Source organism: Nycticebus coucang, chromosome 9, assembly GCF_027406575.1.
Source record: "Nycticebus coucang isolate mNycCou1 chromosome 9, mNycCou1.pri, whole genome shotgun sequence".
NCBI classification, from domain to species: Eukaryota; Metazoa; Chordata; class Mammalia; order Primates; family Lorisidae; genus Nycticebus; species Nycticebus coucang.
This window is the reverse complement of record NC_069788.1, coordinates 111,045,160-111,052,799: the sequence shown is the minus strand read 5'-3', so window position 1 is coordinate 111,052,799 and position 7,640 is coordinate 111,045,160.

The following is a 7,640-nucleotide window of genomic DNA, read 5'->3' as shown; positions in this document are numbered from 1 at the left end:
AAGACTTTGTCTCAAAGAAAAATAAAGAAGTCAAATAGGACAAAAGAGCATATCATGAAAATTAGTTCTTCTGACTGGCAGTTCCACCAAATTTTTGCCCAGGGGCAGGCATCTGTTACTACCTTTTCTTTTTGAGGTAGAGTCTTGCTCTCTCTTCCTACACAGAGTGCCATGCTGATGCCACCAACGCTGCTATGCCAGTGACTTCTGTGTGGTCACCCGTGTGGATCTCTCTCCCCCTTGATAGCGTAAACTTTTTGAAAGTCAGGTTCTATCTGATCTGTTTGGCGTCTTTCATAAGCCTCAGCTCCCTTCCCTCTGCAGTCCATATCTGGTGGTGGTGGTGACGGAATAGTCACTGAGATGCGCATCTTCATACCTGAAATCATTTTTTTTTTTTTTTTTTGAGACAGAGCCTTAACCTGTTGCCCTGGGTAGAGTGCCGCAGCATCACAGCTCACAGCAACCTCCAACTCCTGGGCTTAAGCAATTCTCTTGCCTCAGCCTCCCGAGTAGCTGGGACTACAGGCGCCCACCACAACGCCCGGCTATTTTTTGGCTGTAGTTATCATTGTTGTTTGGCAGGCCCAGGCTGGATTTGAACCCACCAGCTCTGGTGTATGTAGCTGGTGCCTTAGTCACTTGAGCTACAGGCGCTGAGCCCATACCTGAAATCACTTAAATGTTCTCATGAGCCAGTGAGACAGGCTGTTACCACCTGAATCAGTGTGCATACCCCCTCCAACAACTGAGCTCTACTGCCTCCCTTCCAGGCCTGTGTCTGCCCTGCTCACCTGGATCCCGGTCAGCAGTGCTGCCTGAGGTGGTGTGACCAAGAAGCCCCGAGTGCCCTGAGTACATACGCAGAACCCCAGGGGCTGACAGGTTTGTCCTCCAGTTCCAGAATCTAGGCTCAGATACCAGCCCTACCACTACTGACTGTGGTACCTCGAGCAGCCTCACCTGCAAAACAAGGGTGAGGAGTGACGAAGCTGGAGCATGTGTGATGCTTAGAATAGTGGCTCGCCCACTGTGAACCAGAGATGAGGCTGTGTTGATAAGGCTGGGAATGTTATTTCATGTAGAGTCATAGGATTGGCCCTGGGATCTACAAGCACTTCTGTTATTGTCTGTATTTTGTAAGCTCTTGGCTACCAAACATTTCTTAGCCAAATAAAATGCAGTCAGATTTTAGACCAAAACACAGGGCACAGTCAAAACAAATTTTATCGTCTCATCACAGATTTGGAAAAGCTTTTAGCTGAACGTATCTTTTTTTTTTTTTTTGGCTGGGGCTGGGTTTGAACCCACCACCTCCGGCATATGGGACTGGCGCCCTACTCCTTGAGCCACAGGCACCGCCCTGGAAAAGCTTTTAAAAATAGTTCATGGCATTGGTGGATGCAAGGATAGACACATTGTGATATATTCATACAATGGAATATCATTCAGCCACAAAGAGAAATGAATATTGATACAGGCTATAGTGTGGATAAACCTCCAAAACATTGCACAAAATGAAAGAAGCCAGACATAAAGGTCACATATTGTATGATTTCGTTCATGTGAAATATTCATAATAGGTAAACCCACAGAGATAGGACCCAGACTGGCGGCTTCCAGGGGCCTGAAGGGATGGGTAGGAGGTTTCCTTTTGGGGTGATGACAATGTTTGAACTGCACTGAATATGTACTAAATGCCACTGACTTGTTCATTTTATTTTATGAAAATTCGACTTCAATAAAAAAAATGTTCATGTGTCCCTTCCTCCACATGGTCCCTTTGATGAATGACCCTTTGGGACCCTGACTAGTTAGAAACCACCATCCCTTCATATTGTGAGGGGGAGGCCAAGGCCCTGGGAGGGAAAAGGAGAGGAGGAGCTCCCCAGAGGGTCTAGAGCCAGTCCCAGTTGGAATGGAGTCAGAATCCAGGTCTCATTCCCAGAACAGATCTTTATTGGGAGCCCTCCACATGCTAGTCCCTGTGCTAAGCACTGAGGCCTCAGCCAGGAATAAGGTCCGGGAGTCCATTTCTCAAGGAGTTTGTATTCCAAAGTGGGGAGTCAGCTGTAGAGGTGAGGTTGTTGTTTAAGACGAGGCTGTCTAGGCCTGTCTACAGGGCCTCTGAGAGGTGACACTTAAGCAAGCACTGCAGATACCACAGGGCTGGGAGAAGGGTGCTCCTGCCAAAGGACAAGACCAGCCGGTGCCAAGGCCAAGGCAGGGGCAGGCTTGGTGTTCAAGGATCAGCAAGGAGGCTATCTCTATGTGCTTCATGTCTGAAAAGCGACTCTTTCTACCCTGGAGAACGTGGCACACAGTTCCATGCTTAAACAATGCTGAGTCAATATTTAATTGACACTTAATGATAGAAGGAAGTTGGGACCCTGGGTGGAGTCTGGGCAGGGGCTGGTGGAGAAGAACAGGGTCGCCTGGCCCTTGGGTGGGAGCTACAGGCAGGTGGCTCTCCAAGGTGTCCCAAGAAGTCTCCTGGGGGCAGCAGTGGGACTCAGTGGATGTTCAGGCAGCACCAGGTCTGGGTGCTATGCCTGGATGGTGATCTTAATTGGCTTCTCAGTGTGGAATCTTTCACACACCACCCTGGGGAGATGCTGCAGCTGGAGAAGGCTGCTCACACCCTCCTCACCTGCAGGCTCGGGCAGGGGTAAAAGGGGGATCTGGAGCTGGTAGGGGGGCAGGAAGGGGCTTTGATTAGGGTGAGTAGCTGTGCAGGGAAGAGGGCTGGAGAGTTCTGAGCTATTTCCCTGCTCAACTGACTGGACACAGTTCCTGCCCAGGTTGAAGTAAAGAAGAGAAGGTAGAAGCTGATCCCTGCACCTGAGTTTGTATTTCACGTTTAGACTCATCCTTGCTGGTAGATGGGCTTTGAGGTACAGAGGATTAATTTAGAGATTGAAGACCTAGCAATGAATTGTAGGCTCCCCAGTTAGTTGGACAATTTAACCTACCTCCCTGAGCCCCAGTTTTATGTTCTAAAAGATGCGGGTAAATGCAAAAAGAATGAGGGCAGTCGCAGGCCTGTGGTAGCCCTCATGTACCCAAATCTTAAAGATGCCTTTCATTTCCTGCCTGTGGATGAGAAGATCCCCACTTCATTCCACCTGAACTGACTCCAGCACCTCCCTCCCAGCTACCCTGAGCCACAAATAGGTCACCTGCAGGGGCAGGGTGGCAGATGACCTATTTCCTAGGCGTGGGGCTGCATGGCGGGTAAGGTATGGCAGCAAGGCCCTGCCCTCACGCCACAAAGGCATGCTTCCTGCACCTCTGGCTGGACACAAGGTGTCTTCCCCACCCATGGGGCGACCCCCTTCCCAGGTCCTGGTGGTTCTGTTTCCAGGACTCCTGCTCCCTCTCTAGCTATCTGTTCTTGGTCCTTACCCGAGTGGGCTCTGTCCTCCTTGGCTCTCAGTGGCCACGCAGAAGAAGACCAAATGCTGTTCCCGGCCTTCCCCATCCATTGGGTGGCTTCATAGGTGCTGGGCAGTTTTGCTGGACTTCTTCAGGTTGCAGAGACAGATATTCCTTAAGACACTTTGCAGGTAAAAACACATACTCCTCTGCCCGTGACCACCCCAGCCCAGTGTCATTCAGAGAAGAGAAGAGGAAGTGATGAGGGCAGAGAGAGACAGATCTGCTACCCTGGTGACATCAGACCCAAGGCACATGGACTGTGGCTCCAGATGACCTGGGTTCAAATTCCCGTTACCAGCTGGGTTTAGATTCCAGCTTTCCACCTGCTAGTATGTGGCCAAGGGCAAGTTATTTTACCTTTTTAGACTTCAACTTTTTTATCCCTAAAACAGGGATATAAATAGAACCAGCACTTGTAAAATGCTGAGGCTTGGCACAGAGTAAGTGTGCAATATCTTTTTATCATGATGCTTTAATTTATGCAGTTGATTTTATATATCTTTGACAATGATTTCGTGTTTGTTTGCTTACATTGTCATCTACCTGGGTACAGGGGTTACAAAGGGAAGAGACAGAAATTAATCTAATACTCAGAGAAATAAATACATAACTGATGGGAGCTGGGGTTTGAAGGAGAACGTGGGGCTCAGACATGCACAATCATGGGAAGAGACCTGCCCAGGCTGATGAGGGGAAGGGCTTCCCGGAGGAAGTGACTTTAGAACCAAGATATGAAGGATGGATAGGAGTTAATTAGTCTAAGGAGGGATGGGACAGTATTTCAGGCAGAGGAAACAGCATACGCAAGACCTTGCGAGTTTGAAGCATGGAAGGAAGGTACACATTGTGGGTGCAGAGAGCGTGGCGGAGTGTGGTATGATTTGGCAGGGGCTCGTAAACAGGTTGAGGAATTGGGCCTATTTATGTAAGAGAAATGGGGATCCTTTGAAAGCGTTAATCAGGAGAGGTTGACTCAACTAAATTTGCCGTTAGGAAAGTTTGCTTTAGCTAAAGAGAGTCCAGGGAGAGGCAGGGAGGCCAGGTCAGAGGCTTGCTTTTTGTTTCTTTCATTAAAATAATCTTTGAAGAGATGAGACAGATTTATAATAGTATTAGAATTTGCAGGTTAAATATATATATATGTATATAAATAAAGTATCTCTTGCCCTAGTCCTTTAAAAAGTTGTGGTAGAGGCTTGGCGCCTGTAGCGCAGTGGTTAGGGCTCTGGCCACATAACACCAAGGCTTGAATCACATACATCTGGGTTTGAACCCAGCCCGGGTCTGCCAAACAATAATGACAACTGCAACAAAAAAATAGCTGCATGTTGTGGTGGGCACCTGTAGTCCCAGATACTTGGGAGACTGAGGCAAGAGAATTGCTTAAGCCCAAGAGTTTGAAGTTGCTGTGAGCTGTGATGGCACTCTACTGAAGGTAATATAGTGAGACTGTCTCAAAAAAAAAAAAAAAAGCTATGGTAGAAAACACATAATATAAAATTTGCTGTCTTATCCATTTTTAGATGTATAGTTCCATAACATTAAGTATATGTCCGACAGATCTCCAGAATGCTCATCTTGCAAAACTGAAGCTCTGTACCCTTTAAACAACACCTTATTTCCCTCTATTTCTAAAGTTCTGTACCCTTTAAACAATACCCTTTTTCTCTTCTGTCCCCTAGTCCCTGGCAACTACAATTCTACTTTCTATTTCCAAGAATCTGACTGCTCTAAGAACTTCACAGAGACGTGACTGGCTCAAGTCCCTTAACATGATGTCCTCAAGGTTCATCCACATTGCAGCATGTGACAGGCCATTTGGGAGGCAAGAGCTGATGGGGGCTTGGACTAGGGCTTAGTGATGGAGGTCCGAGAACAGAGCCAGGGAGATTCGGGGAGGTAGAGTTCCAGGTTTTGAAGGACAGGAAGGTGGTGAGGTCAGGTGAGACAGTGCCCCTGCCTCCTTCAGAAGGCACTGTGGACAGGCCAGGGGCACCTAGGCCTGTATGCCCCTTTGGAGAATGGCAACCTAGGGGCTGAGTTGAGAGCAGAGGAAACTGAGAAAAAAGTCTCTTCTCTATCCTTAGCCCACAGCCTCCTGGAGACCAGAGAGGGAGAAGAGGAAGCAGCCATTGTGATTTCTTTGTTCCTCTTGTCTGTCTGACTACAGAGTGCAGACCCAGCAGCACCAGAATTTATGGAATTCCAGCCCCATGCAGATACCACCAGGCTGGGCACCCCAGGGGTCCACATTGCTATCTCTGGTCTCTTTCATCATACCATCCTGGAATTCTAAAGCTCCTCCCAGCTAGAGATCCCCTTCCTGCCCTCATTTCCCTCAAGGACTCAGAGACCCTCTTCTCTGAGAGAGAAACTGAAGTGAAGAGAACCTGACCTTGTTTTTCTCTAGCCTGGGAACAAGTCATTTGTTTTCCAGTGGCATTCATAGTGAACAGGAGTTGAGTGCCTGTTGAAGGCAGGTCCCATGCCAGACCTAGGCTGCCCAGCCCAGACATGAGCTCCATCCTCAGCCGAGCAGAGTGCTGTTGTGTGGCTGCAGGGGCCATTTGAACAGGGGGTGCTGGTGCATGGAAGGGGGCGGGGTTAGTTCTACTTGGTGCTGGATCAGGGTGAGTTGGTGTCAGATAGGGCTGCAGAGAAGAAGAGTTTCTTGAGTTGTTTCTTGGAAGATTTTTATCAGTTTGGAGGAAAAGAAGTTCAAGGTGTGGAGGCAGATAAGGGAATTCCCGGCAGCGGGAACAGCCTGAGTGAAGGCAGGGAGATGGGTAATAGGCCTGTGGCCCTGGCTTGCTACCAGCGGGGGTCTACCCCAAGATCATATCCGCAGAGTCCTTGTCTGCAGGGACTTAGGCTATGGGAGGGGTGGGGTGAGAGAGACGAGGAAATTCTGGCAGGGAAGCCATTTAGGGTGGTGGTCACCTGGAAGTAGTTTTTAAAGCTTTTTAAATATTTACTTGATTTATTTATTTTTGAGACAGGGTCTCACTGTGTTGCTCAGTCTGGTCTCAAACTCCTGGCCTCTACTCATCCTCCTGCCACAGCTCCTGGAGTAGCTGGGATTACAGGTACACACCCCCATGCCTGGCCTGGAGATAATTTTTTTTTTTTTTTGAGACAGAGTTTTACTTTGTTGCCCTCAGTAGAGTGCTGTGGCACTCAAAATCTTGGGCTTATGTGATTCTCTTGCTTCAGCCTCCCAAGAAGCTGGGACTACAGGCACCTGCCACAATGCCCAACTATTTTTAGAGATGAGGTCTCACTTTGGCTCAGGCTGGTCTCAAAGTCGTGAGCTCAGGCAATCCACCTGCCTCAGCCTCCCAGAGTGCTAGGATTACAGGCATGAGCCACTGTGCCGGGTCCCTGGAGATAATTTTTAAGAAATTTCCACATAGCACTTATTAGATACTCAGAGATGTTGTAGGAGCCCTGAGGGTATTAACTTATATAATACATATATATACTCACAGTAACCCCAACAGGAGTCACGGTCACGATTCCCATTTTCCAGATGGTAAAACAGCGAGGAGCAGCTTCCCAGAGTTGCACAGAGCAGGGGCAGCATTTGCCTGGGCAGTCTGTTTCCATACAGTGGTGCCCTCAGCACAGAGTTGTGCTGAGTCTCCCGGCCAGCTCTAGGTGGGCATGTTAGGGCTAGGGCTGGAGGGGATGAAGGAGGGACATTGGCCAGGTGTTAGCCTCAGATGGGAGGGAGGCAGCAGGGGAGGCTGGACCACAGCATGTCCCCAGAGGCTATGGTACCATTCATTCACTGAGCTGTGGAACTAAGAAAGGGCCTGCAGTCCTCAGTTTTCTGCTCTGTAAAGTTGGGACAGGAACACCTGCCTCAGAGATGGAGAAAGCCATTGTGAAGGTCCTTTGTGCATTCAAGGTGCTCTGTCAATGAATGTAGGTTGCCCTGTTGCCTGGCCCCAGCCCAGCCCACTGGTACAAATGCCATCTGTCCCCTCCATGCCCTTCTTGGGTGCCTCTGGGGACCTTGCCCTCTGGGAGTTTCTCTGCCATTTCCTGCTACAGCCAGAACTGGCTTTGAAACCTGCCTGGCTCCTTAGCAGGAGAGAGGTAAAAGCAGTTCAAGGGATGTAGGTTAGAAGTATCTGGAATGCAGATGGGCTGCACGAGAGCACCTTTCTTTTTTGTTCAGAACATCTGAGTCTCCCTGT